Below are 9680 nucleotides of genomic sequence, written 5' to 3' on the forward strand. Positions count from 1 at the left end.
ATGGCAGAATGCTGGGATTCCCAAGTGTGCAGAGAATGTGGTCAAGAATTGCATAGTATGCTTGAAGTACAACCCTGGTAGGGGAACCCCAACTCCAGCTGGTCATTTTGCACCCCCATCATGTCCATTCGAAGTTTTGCAGCTGGACTTTATTCACATGGAAAGGTGCAACAACCTGAAATATGTACTGGTGGTTGTTTGTGCTTTCTCAAAATGGATAGAGGCTTATCCTCCGAAAGATAACACTGCCCTATCCACAGCCAAAGCCCTTGTGAAGGAATTTTTCCCTAGGTTTGGGATGCCAAGAATGGTGTGGTGTGATAATGGAAGTGAGTTTGTGGGTAAAGTGATGAAGAATGTATGTGAAGGGCTAGGGATAAAGCAGAAGTTCCATGCTGCAAATCACCCCCAATCAGCTGGATTAGTAGAACGCTACAATGGAGCCTTAAGGCTCAAGCTGGCCAAAATCCAGGCGAGCACCGGTCTTAAATGGCCTGACGCTCTGCCTTTAGCACTCCTGTCCACCAGAATGACCATACACTCACGAGTGGGGCTTAGCCCTTACGAGGTTGTCTTTGGCCGTCCGGCCAATGTATGGGGTGTACCAAGGCCCATGAAGTTTAGTGAGATAGAACATCCAGTACTGCTCGATTACCTGTATGATTTGACTGTTAAACTGCGTGTTTTGCACCAACAGGTACATGATACTCTTCCCCAAGCCTCTGAACCTCCTGGACACCCTATCAACCCTGGTACGTGGGTGCTAGTCCGAAATTTCCAGCGCAAGAGCAACGACGAGCCTCGCTGGATCGGCCCTCATCTTGTTCTTCTTTCGACAAGATCAGCAGTGCGAGTGAAAGGAAAGAAGCACTGGATCCATGGTACCCACTGTAAAGTAGTCCCCTTGCCTCTGCCATATGACCAGTGGGTCAAGGAGGGTATCGCCGACTCTGAGACAGACACTGTACCTCGTTTTGTACCATTCAGTGACGCACGCATAAGAGACACAGTTTCAGACCAAGAGAGTGACAATATTCTGCAAGAGGCTGTACCACTGTCAAATCGACTGGACACCACTGAGCCTGAACTTTTGTTCCAAGACCAAACAGCACCTGGCCGTCTCCGCTATAATTTGAGACCTAGGCCCATGGACAAATAAAGATTTCCTCACTATTTCCTTTTTGACATTTTTTGCTCTCCCATCTGAAGGACTTTCTTGATTTTCGTTTTTCGAACCACCATCCGGGTTCTGCCGCAGGGTCGCGGTGCCAAGACTTTGGGGTACAGGCCGAAGACGCTAGGTCAACGGTTCTGGTTGGTCTAGGGCGTTTCCCTGGACTGACAGGCGTACTCCTTAGCAGAAGAAACTCATCCACCGCGAGCGGCCCGAGTAGAGGATGGAGTTTTTTAAGATGGAGAGACCGATTGAGGAAATGAACTTTAACGCAAGGATGTGTAGAATTGTAAAAAGTAAATGTTTTGTCTTTTTGTGCCTTTTTACACTGTGTAGTATCATGATGTTTATTGTAGGATTTGTGTTTTTCTCCGCTCAAAAGCCCATTGAACCCACTGAACAGCCTATACCTCTTTCTACTGCCTCCTCTCACTCTTTTCACCCTTTGCCTGAGCACGAACAGACCAGACGATCAGAGTTTGTAAATAACTCGTTTATCCAGCTCTTGCACCAGCACCAACTGGTAATGAATACGACCAATTGCTGGGTGTGTGGGTTAATGCCACATACCATTAACAAGGGTATTCCCTACCTGGTGCTGCCGTACAGTTACAATGGATCGTCATGGGCATTCCAAACCATGTTTCTCTATGCTCTAGATACATACTCCCCTCGCCAACCGCGTTCCATCAGACCTATCACCAATAATAAGGCTTCGATGAAAGGAGTTGCCGATATGAGTAGGGATATCGATGCCTACTCATCCATTCCCAAAGAAGAGTTGAGACCTTATGTAGGATGGAACGCGACGGGGTATAGTATTAGTCTGGGTGAAAGGCAGCGAAAAATCTCATCTCCAATCTGGGTCGTACCCCATATGGGTCGGTTCTGCTTACAGGGTAATGGTCAGAATCCTAGAGCTCAACTGGGAAGAAGTGACTGTACTGAAACGTACACTTTCCCGTCGCAGTTTTCCCCTGCGTTCTTGGCTGCCAAGGGCACATATTTCATCTGTAATGACCGAGCATATACATGGCTGCCCCCTGATTTCTCGGGCACATGTTATATTGCGAACTTGCTACCGCCGACATTTACTGCCGCCTCTGTCTATCACAAGACCAGAGTTGTGAGAGGTGTGATTAGTAAGGAGGATACTGCCGGTCAGGAAGCGGGAGACTTCTTCTTGGGTTTCCTGCCGTTTTGGGGACCTATGGTCAATAGTAGGAACCTGAGACAACTGACTCGTGTGGTTGAATCCACCGTCAATGTAACGGCTGGTGCCCTTAGTAATCTGACAGCTGAGCTCCAAGCGGATCGCCTTATGACTCTGCAGAACCGCATGGTTCTAGACTTTATTCTTGCAGACCGCGGTGGGGTATGCAAGGTCATCCAATCCAGTTGCTGCATTTTCATACCAGATAATGCTCCAACAGTGTATCAAGCCATCTCCAAACTCCATAAAATATCTGAATCCATACACGTGGATAAGGGAGATTGGTCACTGGTGGGGTGGTTCTGGGAATTGATATCTGCCTGGGGTTGGAAAGTTCTGATGGTCATTGGAATGATCTTAGCCATTCTTTTCCTGTTCTGTCTGTGCATACAGTGTGCTCCTGCGATATGTGGCCTCTGTGCTACCTTATGTGTAAGGAAACCTGTATCGAGGGACGAACTAAGTAATAGGATGATGCTACAGCAACATCTCCATGACTTTGTGAACATTGACCTAGACTCGGATTAAGATGAGTATAGTGATTGCCTATGTAAGGGCAAAAGGAGGGTCTGTCGTACTTTAATATTCGGGACCGCGTAGGGAACAGGGCCCTACCCCTGTCTATCTTGGTATTATGGAAAGAGAAACAAGGGGGGGAGTAGAGAGGTTCCACTCAACGAGTGGTGGAGGTGGATACTTCCTCCCAACAAAGCGTACTTAAACAAAGGGATCCACCCGCATGTATAACATATCAAGAGATTCCCATTCATACCATGTGTGTCCCACGGTCGTGGAGAATACACATCTGTTGTTAAAATACCCCTCACACACCAAAAGGGCCCTTGGTGTCATGCTTCATCATAGGGGTCTTCCCGCCCCTCTACGGGACGGGGCGTGCTACGACCAGCGTGTACGTGGGAGCACTGTTCTTGGTAAGACTACTATGTGTAGTGCAGGGGTGTGCAAGGAAGGGTCAGGAGTGAGTGGAGAGTGATGTTAAAAAATACCTGGCTCACTGGACTTGGAAAAAAAATTTTTATTCTGCCATCTAAGCTGGTATTAGTAAAAATGTGGGGATGGAGGGTGTATGCCTCTTGATATGTTATACATGCGTATCTTGGTATTAACAAACCGCAAATGGTAAATGCGGCATGTACGAGTGCTTTATATATCGTTCTAGCTATGAATGCACTGCGTACACGTTATTCTGCTTCACTACGCGGGTTCCATTTTGGAAGCAGTGGCCATCTTGTCATTGCCCTCACATAGGCTATGATGGAGTAAATACGGGCCTCACAGTACATGGGCTTTCCCTCTGACTTCTCTGTGACCTGGGCAGCTGGCTCTGCTGCCCCAGGTCAAACCGGTCTCACGAGCTCCCCTTCCTCCGTCCACCTGTGATTAGCATCAGGGCTTGACCCGTCATAAAACCCTTTCATTCTATACAATCCCCCGGCTAATCTCTTCCACACCTGCTTGTTCCTGCTTTATGACTTGTTTCCCAAAACAGGAGATGCTCATGTTTATTGGGGGGTCTATTGACATCCGATGTGGGATCTGAACCTTACTGTGTAAATCATTGTGGGCTGGCCGAACTGGAATGTGGGATGGTCATCATGACTCTGCTTTTTCGTTTGTAATGTATACCTTTATATGGCCATATCGTAAACCAAGGAATGTGTGCCTGGAGCATGATATTTTGTACTTAAGGAGAAGTCCGTTCCTATGATTTTCAGCAGTCTCCTGAGAACATACACGCTGTTGTACTTCTAGGATACCTGTAATTGGTCTGCAGCCAATAAACGAATCTTTGACTTCACCCAGAAGACTCTGTGTTTCTGAACAGGGTGAAACCCAGAAGTCATAGGGTGTGTGCCCCTGCACCGCTGGGTCTAAAATACCCAGTACTTCAAGCGGTAGAGAACGTAGGGGGAAAAGTGTGAGAAAAACGCTGAAACAGAAGATACCAGGTAATAATTGTACCATAGATAGAATAGATACGCTGATCAGCGAATGTGAGGATATTTTAGTTAATGTCACATCCACCCAAGCTATTAGTATTGAACAAGACGTAGGCTCCTCCCAATTGGACAAAACCAGCGCAGGACAACATGTAACAATTCTTGCAATGTTCCATAAACCAATGAGGAGAGGTACTCTGGAATCCCACACCAAGGGATCTATGGCTACGAGGGCAGAAAGAGCAGCTTTGGCGAAAGGAAAGATTGGTAACCCTGAGTTTGGGGAAACAACGGTTGCCTGTACAAATAGGTTTGCGCCCCTCATAGATCTGCAAGAGGAAGAGAGGGTGGATGATCACTTTAATAATTCCCCGTCGCTGTCCTGAAGCCCTCCTCCTACATCCAATTCACGGTTGAATTCCTATTCCACCAGACTCCTCCACAATCTTCTCTAGAGGCATCTTCTTCAAAGTCTCCCATTGCTGTCTATGGCAGGTTCCGACATCACTTCACCTCTATGCACCCAGATTCCCTGGTGGAAGTAACCTGGTTCCTGGGGCATCCATGGATGGGGTGGTTTTCCAAACTTCTGTCTTCTGTGGAACAATTCTCTTCAATAAGGTCTGTGAGGCTTTTATACAGCTCATGCCTACAACCATTGGCCGGCAGCGACTGACATGCAAAGTAATAGTACACAGCCTTATGCCTACAAGCGTGGGGCTGGTGGCGAGTCTTCAAGCTATGAGTTTTATATATGAGATAACAACTTAGAAGGGAACAAAAGGCTCAGAGAAGTCAAAAATGTCAGTGAATAGAGAGTAGCAATGTAGGAAAAAACGACCCCCACCTCTCTCTCCTCCCTCCCCCATCTCCTCCGCACCTTAGTGGCTTCGACCTCATTACTAGCGATTCCCCCAGAGCTCAGTGTAATGTATGAGAGCGGTGTTCTTTCAGGCAGCAACCTATGTGGTATCCCTTCCCTTTTGTGACACCAGCTCAGGATTTGCAGGTATTTTGGGCAGGTCACATTTATGAATTCCTTCGATACGATAGCGATGAAAAGACCCACAACTCTGGATATTCATCTGCTCTATTATCTTTCATCATTGACATGCGCTTCATAGCCAGCGCCACCCACAGTCTTCCCAGCCATGCTAAATGACCAGGGATCTCCTCAGTGCTCCGGCGTGCCAGGAGGACCTGTTGCGCAGCTTTCAAAGCACAAGCTATTCTTCTGCCCCTAACCGGTCGCAAGGAGAAGGTCAAGGGATTGGGGGGATCCAAGATTGTGTATGCAGGAAAGCAGGAGATGGTCGTATTAACAACTTGATCAATATCATTTAGGAACTACTCCCAGTATCTGACCACCTTGGGACAGTTCCAGAGAAGGTGAATAAGGGAGCCTGTTTGACCACACCCCCACCAGCATAACGGAGAGCGCTTCTTGTTCCAACTATGGACCTGGGCGGGCGTTAGGTACCAATAGGAGGCAATTTTGTAAGTAGACTATTTGCCAGCCGTTTTATGTGCTGTGTGGTGTATTCTGAAATGGATGTCCTGCCATTCTTTGCTGGAGAGTGGACGCCCCAATTCCTCCTCCCACCTGAGCTGCCCCTTGGACTTGACGGGAATGGCAAATGACGAGAGGAAGGCATAGAGCTCGGAGACAATACATTTGTCCCCCTCTTGGATATTAGCATTTTTAGGTCGAGCCTAGCACAGTGCGCATGCACTTCTATAGAAAATTACCTCTTGGAATCACTTCAGCTTTTCAGCAAACTTGTGCGTGTGGCTAAAAAAAGCCACACGCACAAGTTTGCTGAAAAGCTGAAGTGATTGGCCATTGCGTGTGGCTTTCAAAACTTGAAAGCCCGCAATTGGCCAAAGGCGGGTGCATGTCCCACCTTCTCTCTAAACGTTAAGTCCACTGGCCTAGGGAGCTCGGGAGTGAGCAGCAGCGCGGCCGGATGCCAGCTGCATTCCTGACATTCCTTGTGTAATTAGCACGGTCGCTTTAACTTTCACGGCCGCGCTTTTTCTTTTAAAGAACTTCGACCACTAATGATAAATAAAGCGCCAAAACAAATTGTGGCCCAAACGCTTCCATATTTTCAGAGAGAAGGATTTCTCCACACAGAAAAAAAACTTTTTTACACACCCAGAAAAATAAGAATTTAGATCGAAACATCTTTCACTTTAAGGTCAAGTTTCCGCAGTAGGGATTTCCCAGACTTTCATGACCAACCAAAAGGCCTTTTATAGTCCCCAAATCGCTGCCGTAGGCTTCTGACAACAAAAGTTACTAATTTTAGTTTTGTGAGCTCAAACTGTCCAAAGTAAAATGTCCATTCGCAGCAAAGAAACGAGGCAAATAGTACGTACAGAGTTTTCTTTAATTACAAATTCAGGTGGTGTTTTTACCGTGAAATCGAGTTTTGTATTGACACCACGACTATTGACCTTTACACGGAAACAGAGTCTCAAGAGCGGCCCTGCATATTTAAACAAGGTCACGACAAGCTTGTAGGGACAGATATTTTTAATGTTTGCAGTTTTTAGGTCTCGGCTAGCGAAGGCTGCGCTTGCGCAGTCTCGCTCACGAGATTTAATGACTTTGAGAAGTGGGGCTTGAACCCGCCCCTCTTCTGTCCTGGCTAGCGAAGGCTGCGCTTGCGCAGTCTCGTTAGCGAGATTTAATATTTTGCGTCTTTGCTCCCTTTCCCATTCACACAGTTCTTTACACGCATCAAGATGAAGATCTTCGTGGGCAATGTTGACGAGCAAACGACGCAGGAAGAGCTGAGCGCGCTCTTTGAGCACCACGGCACAGTGGTGAGCTGTGCAGTCATGAAGCAGTTCGCCTTCGTTCACATGCGGGAAGAGGACCGGGCCCTGGCCGCTATAGCGGCACTTAACGGCCGCGAGCTGAATGGCCGAAAGATGGTGGTGGAACTGAGCAAACCGCGGCCTCTCAACACCTGGAAGGTGTTCGTGGGCAACGTCAGCGCCTCATGCACCGCCACCGAGCTGCGCAACTTTTTCGAGAACTACGGCAGGGTGGTGGAATGCGATATCGTGAAAGGTAAAGGAGTATTGACCTTCCTACCGCTTAGTAACCGCAGCACCTCTCACTGTCTCTTCAGTCGCAGGTTCTAGAGCAAACAATTTTAATTCCCCGTGACCCCAAAAGATCAGACCCATGCACTCAAACAGCCACGACCACACATTTACATCCACCGACTAATCTCCCACTAAACTACGAAGTTGTCTCCTAAGCCAGTGTTTCGAAACATTAACCGGCGTTTGTTACGCTAGTCTCGGACACAGGCATCATTTCCTCTCTTAGTCTTTAAACTTTTGGTTTCCAAGAATGAGTATTTCTCTTGTACGGAAGGTAATCGCTAATAGTGGACATGTAGTTGAATCCCCACCAGATTAGTGCAACAGCCTACCTATGTTAGGAAGATTACCAGGCATGGATTTTAAAATGCACCTGGCCTTCCGACGGTTCATAGAATGTAAATTGTGTATTTAAAGCTGTTTCTCGGATTGTCGATTAAGCTCTGGGGACTGAGATGCCGTACATTAATGTCGTTAAATCAAAAGTACGTGCTCTGTCAAATGATAAACTCCATGTGCCAAACTTGACTACTGTAGGAAGGTTGTGTGGGGAAGGGGGGCGGGCGTTGACTATCCAACAAGATTTTAAACCAACCGTGTTATCGCTAGTACTATCCCATGTAGATCATATGGTTTCTACCAGGCCCTGGTGAAAGCCGTCCTCTCGATGGGAAGTATATTTGTGAACCGTCAATTAGACCATATTGTCCAGACCGCAGCCTTAATTCTTAGGGTTTAAAGTTTTGTGAGTTGACCAATTTATTGGGTACGATTCACTAAACCTTTTGGGATAGGTCCTCATACTCCAGGTTTAAATAACGTCATCTTGAATCTTTGGGCGTAGAACATACTCGCGTCTTATGCCTAAAGAAACTACCCACAGATAGTGCTTAATGAACTGAATCTGTATGTTTGGGTGTAACCCACAGCTTTGTGAATCGGTCCTGTGAAAACGCTCGCCCCATACCAGACAATTGCCAGCACCTTACAACTGTTCGCCTAGTTCCCACCCTCCAGCAAGGGTTGCAGTATTGTTTCCTGCTTTAACTGTATTGAAACATTTATATAGCGCTTACCACCGCCGTGTGGGCAACCGAAACGCTTGGCTGCATGATTCACTGCTGTATTGGGTATGAATTTGTAAGGATGTTTTGTATTCGGTGTTCCTCTGTGGGAAGTGTCCCCATGTGCGTGGTGACCACCTACTTGCGGTTATTGGATTAAGGAATGCATCACTTAGTGTGAAACGTAAGAGCGCAGTTGATTACTTACAGTAAGCTGACTACTTTGAACAGCACTGCAGGTCCCCTTCTTTGCCTGTTGCTGCCCTCCCTGCGTTGTCCAATTTGAGACGTTGTTGAAAGGTTTATGGGTCTGAGCAGGCATGTTTAGAGCTATATTGTAAGGGGGGTGGGTCTGGTAGAATGTTAAGTAGATGTCAAGTATTTAGCTGGTTGGGACCTGCAGTTGTGGACTAGATTAGTTTCCGGTAATTAGCCAGCAATATGTGGTGCATCTTTCCAGTTATTTTATGCCAGGTCCGTTGGCTGTGTACAGTACTGTATCATGGAGAAGAACCATAGACGTTGCATGTCAGTGTGAGGCGGTCAATGGGGTTAGTGGAGTTATGCAGCCTGCATGTACCATAATTGGCTGCTGTCCTCTGAGTTTTAGAATTAGTGTGGGCCATATGAGTGGCGTTTTGCTGCAGAGTCGAATGTGTATACACAGCTTCCTTTCCTTCTAAAACAGTATAGTGAGACTGCTGCATTGTTCCCTGTGTATTCTACAGGGTACAGAATCAAATCCTGGTTCGTCGGCTCAGTGGGTTAATGTGTTTGCTGCAGAGGTCTCTATGTGCGTGTGTGTGTGTGTGTGTGTGCCTCTGTGTGTGTGGCTCTGTGTGGGTAGCTTTTTTTGTAGGTGGCTCTATGCGTGGATGGCTCTGTCTGTGCGTGGGTGGCTCTGTCTGTGTGTGGGTAACTCTGTGTAGGTGGCTCTGTGTGGGTGGCTCTATTTGTGTGTGGGTTGCTCTATGTGAATAGCTCTGTGTAGGTGGCTCTGTGTGGGTGGCTCTGTGTGGGTGGGTGGCTCTGTGTGGGTGCAAATGCAATAGGTCTCACATTTGAGAGAGATTAAGCTATTGACATTGTAAATAACAATGCCGTTTCTTTAAATGTTTTAAAATCAAAAACAAACAAAAATAATGTCA

At 47.0% G+C, this 9680-nt stretch overlaps 1 pseudogene; it reads left to right on the top strand.

Moving 5' to 3' along the window:
- Positions 1-7099: 7099 nt before the first annotated feature.
- On the top strand, positions 7100-7504 carry LOC146868319 (RNA-binding protein 14 pseudogene; annotated as a pseudogene).
- The last annotated feature ends 2176 nt before the right edge of the window (positions 7505-9680 follow it).

The sequence above is a fragment of the Triturus cristatus genome, chromosome 1_2 (assembly GCF_964204655.1).
Source record: "Triturus cristatus chromosome 1_2, aTriCri1.1, whole genome shotgun sequence".
Classification (NCBI taxonomy): domain Eukaryota; kingdom Metazoa; phylum Chordata; class Amphibia; order Caudata; family Salamandridae; genus Triturus; species Triturus cristatus.